The sequence below is a fragment of the Cyprinodon tularosa genome, unplaced genomic scaffold (assembly GCF_016077235.1).
Source record: "Cyprinodon tularosa strain WSP-4 unplaced genomic scaffold, ASM1607723v1 ctg1503, whole genome shotgun sequence".
Lineage (NCBI taxonomy): Eukaryota > Metazoa > Chordata > Actinopteri > Cyprinodontiformes > Cyprinodontidae > Cyprinodon > Cyprinodon tularosa.
The window spans coordinates 33937-46032 of record NW_024038336.1 but is presented as its reverse complement, the minus strand read 5'-3'; the positions used below and the strand labels follow the sequence as shown (position 1 = coordinate 46032).

The 12096-nt window shown below is 37.9% G+C and overlaps 1 long non-coding RNA gene across 1 annotated transcript; it reads right to left on the bottom strand.

The window, feature by feature from the left end:
- Positions 1-236: 236 nt before the first annotated feature.
- Positions 237-1044, bottom strand: LOC119779745. The gene is made up of 2 exons (XR_005280281.1): positions 986-1044; positions 237-505 (listed from the first exon to the last, which is right to left on the bottom strand). It is a non-coding gene; the product is annotated as an uncharacterized LOC119779745 (long non-coding RNA).
- Between the last annotated feature and the right edge of the window lie 11052 nt (positions 1045-12096).

The window sequence follows — 12096 nt, the reverse complement described above, 5'->3', positions numbered from 1 at the left end:
ATTAACATGAATATAATAAATGAAAGATGTAATTTCCCTACACACACACATACATATACATATATATATATATATATATATATATATATATATATATATATATATATATATATATATATATATATATATATATATATATATATATATATATACACACACATATATATATACACATATATATATATATAGGTGTGTGTGTGTTTCATTACATTATCCAAACCTGAACATACTTTGTATTTTTTTTTTAAGTTGTCCCACACAAGGATCACTTCTATCACAAATATGAGATTTACAAAAAGTGGCATCTGAGCATCATTTGTTGTGATCAAAAGATTATATTTGTACGTTGGTGTTTGAACAGGACTTCTTTTAACTTGTGTGACTTTTACATAGAAATGCAACATGTAGATGGAATTCTGCCTCAACTCTTCCCTCCATCTGACTGCAGCAGTATCTTTGGCCCCGATGATGAAGTGGTCATTTTATCCACTCCTCTGTCTGCTCCCTGGAACAAAATGACATGTAAAGCATATTTCTGTTAAGTCAACAGGCAAAATAACTGTTCTGTATAATTATGCCTGTATTGTTCTTCAAGCGAATTATACTTTAAACCTTATTATACTGTACTGTAAATAAACTATACATTATTGAGTATTAAAAGAAAATGTTTGCAGTATTAACAGCCCAGTACAGCTGGACTTTCTTCAGCTGCATTAAGCTTTAACAGCTCTAATCCTTTGTTATAAACTGTATGAGAATAAAATGATCTGATTAGTGAGGGATACGGCTATCAGTACAGTAAGATGTAGGTTAAAATAAAAATAGTGACATTTGTATGAAGGCTTTTAATTGTTGATGAACATCACGTATCAACTAGTTAGCTCTAAGCTTTAGCTTTTGCTGCTCCTACACATTCCGGTGGCTCCGTTACCGTCATGTATTTTAATAGATGTTCATTAAAAAAACAAAAAAACAAACTACTTACATTTAAAGGTGTTCTCCGCACTACTGTCGGCGCTGCTGCTGCTTGCGGTTGTCCGTAATTTGAAGAAAATCCGACTTTCTTCTTCTTCTTTTTCTTCAACCAAAAAAAAAAAAAAAAAAAAAAAAAAGCGCAAAGCACCTCGGGAAATCTAGCGGGAGGCGAGGCCACTAAGGACGGTAGCGATGCATCCTCAGAATTCGGGGAAAAGGAGGACGCATTTTAAGGCTGCATGTTAAGCGTCCTCAGAATTTTTGCCAAATGGGACGGCCTCCGCGCAGCGTTGTGACGTCACCGGCCTCAAAATGCGTACTACCAAGTACGCAGCCTGCGAATTGAGACGCACCCAATGTGTACAAAAATACGGAGCCCCCTAGGGGACATGGGGATTTTTTTTTCTTTTGCGTTACCTCGCAAAACTTTTGCGTTCCCTCGCAATACTTTTGCGTTCCCTCGCAATACTTTTGCGTTACCTCGCAATACTTTTGCGTTCCCTCGCAAAAACTTTTGCGTTCCCTCGCAAAACCTTTTGCGTTACCTCGCAATAGGGCTTGGTCGTCGTGACCATGTTGACGGCGCACTTTACGGCTTCCTTAGACTATTGCCTGTGTTCTCCCTCTCAGCCGTGTTTTATTTCGTTTAATTTCACCGTAACTGGATTTCAACCATGGTAAACCGTTGCTGTATTGTGGGCTGTAACAGCGCATCACATGATCGCCGAGGGAAAAACCTACAAAATGGGATAACTTTCCACCGCTGTCCTGCCTGGAGGCGCAAACACGGAGACCAAGTTTCACAGATAACAAAAAGTCGTCGGCTAGCTTGGATCGCGGCTGTAAGACGACAGAACAGAACTTTCCACAGTATCCTGATGTCAATGCGAGTGTGTTCACTGCATTTTCATTCTGGTAAGTTAAAGATGCACGGTTTTATTTTATAGCCTACAGTGTTTCCTTCCTTCATCCGTGGCACCACATACATGCATGAACGCGCGCCCAGAGACTGTTGATATAGCATTTTCATCCTCGTTGGTTGATATAGCATTTTATCCTCTTTGGTAGAACACACTGCCAGTTCCTACAAGGACAGGGACATCCCTCTCCATTTTCAAAAAAAACCCTGAGGTTGACAGCTGTCATAGCACCACTTATAAATTTTGCTGATCCTAGCGCTTACCAGCCGTCTTGTAATGTAATGTAATCATATAATACAATATAATAATGTGTATATTGAGGATCATTGATAACATTATGGTTCTATATGTGTTCAACACTGCTGCTGTGGATAATAATTTTAAATTGTGTCACCAGGAAAACCAGCAAATGAAATGTACACCTCGCATCCGGATTGGGCACCATCACTACACTTGGGCCACACTGAGATAAAGGCCACACAGACTGCACGCTATGAGAGACAGGAAAAGAGAAAACGGCAAAGGACTGACAGTACACCTGCGAGGATGAGACAGCTATTGATGACCTTGTTCCCCCCTGTAAGCCTTACAGAGCCAGCAGATTCAACACCGTATGTTGCTTTTGTGGCTTTTTCAGCTGCATGATGCACATTTAGCTAAAAGATGTCCTTATTTTATCCATAGTGGAGACACCAGCACCAGCTGAGGATGGAGCTGAGCAGACACCGCTGACAGAATGTGACTTCTGTCAGCGCCGGCGTGCTGAAATCAACCGGCTGCTGGAGGAGAACAGGACCCTGAAACGTGAGCTTGGCCAGAGAAAAATGGATGAAGATTTCCTGAAGAAAGACACCGTCAAAGTGAAATACTACTCTGGACTTCCACACCTTAAAGTCAACCACTTTATTCTGGTGTTTATGAATTACTGTATTAAAGAAAAGATTGATGCTCAATATGGAATTGACAATTTCTTTGTATCAACAATACACTCTAAGCAAACATTTAACAAGTGGGTTGTTTTTTAGCCATAGGTGTGTTTTGCATCCATACCCAAAAGCAAGAGGTCTCAAACGATCAGATCCTTTTCAGTGTTTATTTGCAAGTAGTGAAACTTGAGAACACAGTGTAGCGCAGAACAGTGCAGTGCAGTTTGAATGCTTGTAGGTAAATGGTTACAAATAAAAAATGGACGCGATGAAAATGCAGTGCAATTACTTACAATAACATAGTATGTATTTATACAAAATGTTCAATCCTATTAATAAGTCGGTCTTAATGAAACATCAATGGAGAAATGGAAAGTGGAGATATTGCAAATTATTATTATACAAATTGTAGTTATAGTAAACATTAACAGTTAAACACTGTTAGTGCAAATTCTTATATAAGTATTTATAATAATATGCATTACTTAAATTGTATAAATAAAGGCTGCGATGCAATATGTCATGATATACAATAATATAATCTATAATTGTATAATATAACAACGTGCAATAATATGCAAATATAACAATACAATGTAATAATACGAAATACTATGCTTTTTATAAAAAATGTCTATGTATAAAAAAAATTCCAAAGTAATAAAAAATACGTATTTATGAAACATCAATTACAAACATAAAAATTGGAGGTAGATCAAATTAAGTAATAACAGATATCAATAACATTTGAAGTAGTGCAAATTATTACCGGTACTATAGTACACATTAAAAAACAATGTTAGTGCAATGTCTTATATAATTACTTTTAACAATATGCATTTCTTAAATTGTATAAATAAAGGCTGCGATGCAATATGTCATGATATACAATAATATAATCTATAATTGTATTGTAATATAACGACGTGCAATAATATGCAGCTGCAATGTCTTTCACTGTCTCACAGTGCTGGAGAAGGACAGCTGGTGGAGCATTTTCAAACTTTGGGTCGCGCAGACGGTCTTGCAGGGGTTTTGGGATCACAGCTGGCTGGACAGGAGCAGCATAGTTGTGAAAGTAGGGCTTCACTGTGGACATACAAACTGACCTATGGTTCTGAAGAACAGGGAACATTGACGATAAGTCGTCCAATGTGGCTTGGGCAGTGCGTCTGCTGGCCCGTGTCCGTAGGCCAGGCATGGGAATGTTGTCATCGATGACTCTGTCCAGAGCAATCCTCTGCACTTTGGATGAAGTGAAGTCCATCTTGTGGGCGACTTCACCGCTGACTTTGTTGATACCTGCTGGTATTTTCCAATAAGCTGGCACATCTGTCACAGTCTTTTTCCCACGGATGCGGACTGCTGCCTCAATCATAAACAGCAGAGCCCCAACATGTGTACATGCCTCTGCAATTCCAGCCATGCATGTACAGTGTGCACAGCAAACCTGCCCATCGTCAGCAATGATGACCCATGGCTTCAGGGGAGTCTCATTAATGCGCTGAGAGTGCAAGACCTGAGGAGAAAAAAAATAGACATAAATTATGCAGGTAAGGACACCATTATATTTCATTCTATGCAGGAAAGCAAACGTTAACCTCAACCCCTCATGCATGTGTATACATATCATATAAATCACAGTTATACAACAGTAAAGTATAACAACCACGCTGTTATATTGTTATATCACTTAAAAGAAAAATAAATGAAATGAGCACAGGACATTTAAACCTGCATAATACCTCTGACTGAATGATTTAAGCTCAAAGTTACCCGTTACAGTGTTTTATGAGGTCAGATTTAATAACCCGCAGTCAATACTGCACTCATTTTTCTAAATAGTTCACTTTGAAAGACTGATTCAAACTAGGAGTTAACTTGAATGGCCACAGCACTGCACTATTGTTTATTTTTTTATATTTTGCGGATCTTTGACTATTTAATCTGTTCCTTAAAATTTTATTAATAACAATGTTCAATAAATGATTTTCAACAAAATACAGATGTAACACCTATCCAGTTTCTGAATGATGGTAAAAAAATCTTGTTTCTACCAGCAGCTGGGGGAGACTAGATTAGAAGATGGTTCAGAAAACCTGTTAGGACACATTTTTTTTCTAACACTAAGTATCAAACAAATGCTGATTTCTATTTCAGCAAATTATTCTTAAAATTTTTTTTAATATTTTGAATAAATGTTTTGATGAAGATTTGAGATTCCTTTCACTGAATGAATGGTCACAAAGCTAGTGTTAAGCTTGAAGTCTCTGGCCAAGCTCACGTTTCAGGGTCCTGTTCTCCTCCAGCAGCCGGTTGATTTCAGCACGCCGGCGCTGACAGAAGTCACATTCTGTCAGCGGTGTCTGCTCAGCTCCATCCTCAGCTGGTGCTGGTGTCTCCACTATGGATAAAATAAGGACATCTTTTAGCTAAATGTGCATCATGCAGCTGAAAAAGCCACAAAAGCAACATACGGTGTTGAATCTGCTGGCTCTGTAAGGCTTACCGGGTGGAACAAGGTCATCAATAGCTGTCTCATCCATCGCAGGTGTACTGTCAGTCCTTTGCCGTTTTCTCTTTTCCTGTCTCTCATAGCGTGCAGTCTGTGTGGCCTTTATCTCAGTGTGGCCCAAGTGTAGTGATGGTGCCCAATCCGGATGCGAGGTGTACATTTCATTTGCTGGTTTTCCTGGTGACACAATTTAAAATTATTATCCACAGCAGCAGTGTTGAACACATACAGAACCATAATGTTATCAATGATCCTCAATATACACATTATTATATTGTATTATATGATTACATTACATTACAAGACGGCTGGTAAGCGCTAGGATCAGCAAAATTTATAAGTGGTGCTATGACAGCTGTCAACCTCAGGGTTTTTTTTGAAAATGGAGAGGGATGTCCCTGTCCTTGTAGGAACTGGCAGTGTGTTCTACCAAAGAGGATAAAATGCTATATCAACAGTCTCTGGGCGCGCGTTCATGCATGTATGTGGTGCCACGGATGAAGGAAGGAAACACTGTAGGCTATAAAATAAAACCGTGCATCTTTAACTTACCAGAATGAAAATGCAGGGAACACACTCGCATTGACATCAGGATTCTGTGGAAAGTTCTGTTCTGTCGTCTTACAGCCGCGATCCAAGCTAGCCGACGACTTTTTGTTATCTGTGAAACTTGGTCTCCGTGTTTGCGCCTCCAGGCAGGACAGCGGTGGAAAGTTATCCCATTTTGTAGGTTTTTCCCTCGGCGATCATGTGATGCGCTGTTACAGCCCACAATACAGCAACGGTTTACCATGGTTGAAATCAAGTTACGGTGAAATTAAACGAAATAAAACACGGCTGAGAGGGAGAACACAGGCAATAGTCTAAGGAAGCCGTAAAGTGCGCCGTCAACAGGGCGACCACGCAAAGTGGTGACGTCACGACGACCAAGACCTATTGCGAGGTAACGCAAAAGGTTTTGCGAGGGAACGCAAAAGTTTTTGCGAGGGAACGCAAAAGTATTGCGAGGTAACGCAAAAGTATTGCGAGGGAACGCAAAAGTATTGCGAGGTAACGCAAAAGTATTGCGAGGGAACGCAAAAGTTTTGCGAGGTAACGCAAAAGAAAAAAAATTCCCCATGTCCCCTAGGGGGCTCTGTACAAAAAACAAAGATGGCGCCGGAAAAACTTGTGGGACGTTTTCAGCGAATGTCGGTGATTTTAAATAAATTTCGAGTGATAATTTTTTTTTGCAAATTCATTGCACTTGCCCCGCGGGCAAATGCAATGAAATTTTTACTTTTTTACCTTAAAACCTACTTGCCCCGGGCGATCGGGCAATGGTTAACATCGAGCCCTGCATACATATGCACACATGACCCTCCCCAACGCACGTTTGTCAAACTGTTTCTCTTTTCTCCTGATTGTATTTATTATTTGTAACATATCCCCAGGCATATTTATTTGTGTGTTTTATATTTTATTGTTGACTTTAAGTAAAAAATAATAATAAAAAACAGGGATTATAAAGAAAGGATTTTAGTTTTTCAGAAAATACATGATTAACCTTTAAAACGTTATAGTTTAGTATGATTACTGTTCTGGGTGAGGAAAAAATGTTTAGGTATTTAAAATAATAATAATAATAATAATAATAATAATAATAATAATAATAACAATAATAATAATAATAATAATAATATCGATAGTGACCCGGATTTAGATGTAGGTGCGCATGCGCACTGAGCTGCTGGTAGGGATCGGGTAGCATTAGCAGCATTAGCTTAGCTTGTGTGTGGAGTCATTGTAGAGAGGCTGATAATCTGGGAGTGTTTGCAGTGAGAATGTCTTCAGTCCAGCTTCAAGGAGAGTTTATCACCGAGCAGTTAACTCCTGCTGAAGAAACATTCACGGAGTTTAAAGGGAGTTTGGTCAATTCGGAGGAAAAGATGGACGATCAACATCTACTGCTGGATTTCACCAGGATCCCCCAGATCATCTTACACCGGATAGGTAGGAAACACCTGATAGAAACGATTCCCTGATGATGCACACTGTGGATTTTAGCCTCATCTGATTGGAAAGCTGCTTAGAGGAGATCAACATGCTATCTAAAGCTAACTTCTGGTTAGCGGCCATCTTACTGCGGTCAGCTCGCTCACTTCCAGCATTGGGTTTTAATGACTGCGGTCTAGTTAGTAATTTTCTCCGGTTAAACCTCTTCTTCGCTCCGAGTTCACTGCAATCACAGAAAGCCGTCTCTACCATAGAGATAATATTAGAGTAGACCCCGCATTGACTGTGTCTGCGCAGACATTACGGGCGCCATCTTGGGGAGGTCATCCTGCTGCCCTAACCTGTTGCTTTAAGCAGAACAGTAGAGGGAAAATCCAGTCCAATTAATGTGTTAAGCTCTTAAAAACAGCCACAGCAGAGCAAAGTGCTGAAAATAAAGACGTAAAAGATTGAATAGTATAAATAAATATAAAATAATAAACAAAATACCACACTCTATTGTGTTTTTTTCTCCAATACAAATACTGTGCATTTGAAGAATAGATAATCAATATAAAGCTGTCAACATTTTTAGTGTTATACAACATTTTTACTATATATATATATATATATATATATATATATATATATATATATATATATATATATATATATATATAAATGTGTGTGTGTGTGTGTTTATATCTGTGTAAATATGTTTCTTTATGTAGTAATAAGGAAAAATGTGAGGGTGGCTGTGCTTTGCACCTATCAGAATATTCTTTTACTCTTAACCCTAGTAAGAGAATTAAAATACACTGAACTACTCGTTTTCAGAAAAAAAAATAAATAAAAATTTGAAAATAAATTAAATATTCAGTGAATTAAAGTTAATTAAAATCATTGAATTTGATTCTGTGCCCGTTCAACACATCACTCTGAGCAGAACTGTCGACCACCCAAAGATGGCGCCACTAAAATCACCTTGGCGCCCATAGGCGAAAGCGAGCAATGCCGGGTCTACATTTATATCATGTCTATGTTACCAACACTAAAAGTGCCCCTGTATTACAGGCTTTACAGTAAAAACACAGTAGAGAAAACTACAGTGTACTGACCTCCCTTTTTCAAACTAAGTGTGTAGGCCTGGCTTTTGAAGCTGAGAAGCTATCAGGCTAGAATGTTATTATTTAGCCTATATACTAACAATTATAGTAAATATTTACAGGCTTGATTTGCAAAACTAAAATATGCATCTCATGAAACCAGAAGAGTACCATGATCCCACATTGATTATGAGTCAATCCATCACAAAACCTGGATGATATTAAATAAAAATCATAATAAAAACACTATTGAGAAAAACTATTGAGAGATTTTAAATGCAAAAATAAAAGCAGTATTTTTTTAAGCCAATGGAGAACTATGATTCTATAGAGGACCAACTCTGGCGTATTTAAAAATAAATACATAAATAAATAAATGCTCAATAAATAAATAAGCATACAATTATTTGTCACCAAAAATACAATAAACAAATAAATGTAAGTAGAAATTAAATTATACAGTGAGACATAAATGTATATAACTCTTTTAATTAGCTTCTTTAATTATTCGCCTTTGTAATATTGACCTTATATTTTTGTCCTTTATAATCTTCAACTTTATTTTTTAATTACTTATTTCTTTAAGTATTTATTTATGTGCATGTTATATTTTTGTATTTTTTATTCTTCCTTTGTAGTTGTTTACCCTAGTTATTTCTTCGCCTCTATTTATTTCGTCCTGCCCTTTTTACATTTCTGTCTGCATTTCTGCCTCATTATGCAAATGAGGAGGGGGCGTGTCCTAGAGAGTCGCCTTCTGCTCATTGGTTGGTTAACATTTTACAGCATCGGTCGAATCTACAGGAGGAGAGGAGAGTCTGAAGTCGAGTCTGAAGTCATTAGACCGCGAGTAGGGACTCGTGTCCTCGCCAAGTATGTTCAACAAAATACAACAAAAAATCACCATCAAAATCACCGTCTGCAGCGGCCCTCTCTCTGCATAGCCGAGTGTTGAAGGACCGCTGCAGACGGGCTGTGCTTCGGACCTCCGCTGGTGCCGCGGTCCTCTCAAGTTCGGGACATTTTCTTATAAAGTACGCATTAAATCTGTGAATGGGCCATATGGTGATGCTTAAAAGTATAATGTTCTCGCCTCAAATAATCTTAAAACATACTTTTATTGAACAACAGCAACAGAAAAGAGAACATTTAACTTAGTACTCTGAGCTCTGTGAGTTAAGAAGATGGACCGCCAAGCCAAACAATGAGCAGAAGTTGACTCTCTAGGACACGCCCCCTCATCATTTGCATAATGAGGCAGAAATGTTAAAAGGGCAGAGAGAAATAAATAGCAGCGAAGAAATAACTAGGGTAAAAAAATACAAAGGAAGAATAAAACAAACTTTATAATTTCATTTCTACTTACATTTATTTGTTTATTGTATTTTTGGTGGCAATTAATTGTATGCTTATTTATTTATTTAGCATTTATTTATCGCTGTATTTATTTTTAAATATGGCAGAATTGGTCCTCAATTGGAGTCAACACTGATTTTGAGTGAATTTATCTCATGACCTGGAACAATTTTAGACTCAACCAACAGAAAACTGTCATTCCCATTTTTTTTTTTTTTTTTTTTTTTTTTTACATTGGGCCCTTGATTTTTCGTTATTCCATCATGTTCTACTCACCCATGAGTTTTGTGTCATTTGGAGCCGTTCTAAAGATATTCTGTTAGGTTATATCCAAGTAACGTCTTCCTATGGGCAACGATTTTAAGGCACAAACTAAACTGTTCATCATTTATTCTTTATGGTACGCCAGCATTCAGAACATGGAGGCCAATCACTGTCCCCCAGACATCCACGGTTATATTTTTTATATTTATATCTTTTAAAAACAAAGTGGGGTGTGTATGACGTCATCCGTGCGTTGGACTGGACTTTTGCTTTTTTACTTTATTTAACCAATGTACATTACACCAGGCGGCTACGCTCTAGCCCTTCTATTCATTCTAGCTAATCTGAATTAGAGATGTCCCGATCCAGGTTTTTGCACTTCCGATCCGATACCGATATTGTTTTTGGACTTCCGATCCGATACCGATACTGCCCGATACCAGCCTATCCGAGCATGTATTTCAGTTTAAGTTAAAGTATTTAGCCTTAGTTGTAAGACTCATGTTGAAAAGGGTTTTAGTACTCTTGATGACATCTAGCCAGCTAAATTAGGTGAGATTGAATAAAACACAATGATTGGTAACAACAAACTTACCTGTTTATTAAGAGATAAACACAAACTGGACAAAATAACGAATAGCAATCTGAAATTGCACAGTGAGCAGTAAAACCGTAAACAGTTAAAGGTGCAAGTATTACTGTAAGTTTTAATAAAAATGCAAAACAGGGAAACACTGGCGCAAAATAGTGGAATGGATCGTTTCAATCGGCGAAACTGGAAAATACGGACCGGATTTTTTAAAAAAAAACTGGATCGGCAGTCTGGATCGGCATTTTACATGCTTTGCCGATACTCATTTTTTTGCCAATATCGGCGTCCTGATCCGATCCACGTATCGGATCGGGACAAGCCTAATCTGAATCGTTCAATTCCATTTGGAGAGCGAGATCATCTGTGGTAGCAGCTCTAGACATCTTCCAGGCATGTGAGGAAAACTAGCAGCAGTTCAGCCGACAGGATGAATGAACGGTAGCAGGCGCACGCAGATGACGTCATACACGCGCTGCTTAGTTTTAAAAACATAAAAAATATATAAAATCTAACGCCGGATGTCTGGGGGACAGTGATTGGCCTCCATGTTCTGAATGCTGGCGTACCATAAAGAATAAATGATGAACAGTTTAGTTTGTGCCTTCAAGTCGTTCTGTCTCGTACAACTCGCGGTAGAATTCTGCTTCCAGAGGACCTCGCCCGCGTGCGGCTACCGTACTTTTGTGTTGAAGCAAATGTGACGTCAACATGGTGGATATTAAAATCCATAGATTTAGGTATTACCCTAGTGGCCGTTAGCTGTAAAACTCCATAGATAAGCTGCATTGTTATATAAGCTGCAAGTTCGAAAAATGGGGGAAAAAGTCGCGGCTTATAGTCCGAAAATTACAGTATACAAATAGTAAAGATTACTCCTTTAAGTTCACACTATAACAAAACGTCATTCCTAATCCTACAAACATGATCATTTGAAATACAAATAAGACTAAATGCTACCCAGAGTTTCCACCTTTCTCTTTTCCTGGTAATATATTAGACTCTCGCTACACAGTCGGACATGAATGGCTGTTGACCCCTGTCTCCTGTTTGCTTGTTAATGTTGCATTTCTTGAAAATTGGTCAAAATGGTTAAATATGAATAAATCTACTATTGCCTAAATATCATTTTTTTTGCCTCATAGTTTTATCTTTTCTCATAGGATTTTACTATAATCAAAGACAAATGGGTATTCCTGAATAATAATGATGAATGATTGAATTAATAGAAATATGTGTTTACATAAACAGTTAGGCTTAAACAATTTAAGTTACTATTATGTGTAAATAAATACAGAGGAAATCCTGTTCATCATGTAAAAAACTCAGTAGTGGTCGCCCCACATGATCCTCCGTCATCCCAGATAAAACATTTTAAGTTCAGTTAAGTTAAGTACATAGATCTACATTTAAAAGTTAGTTTTCAAAGTTTGGAGGAGGTCGCCTCACATGATAGCTAAAGGTGTCCAAT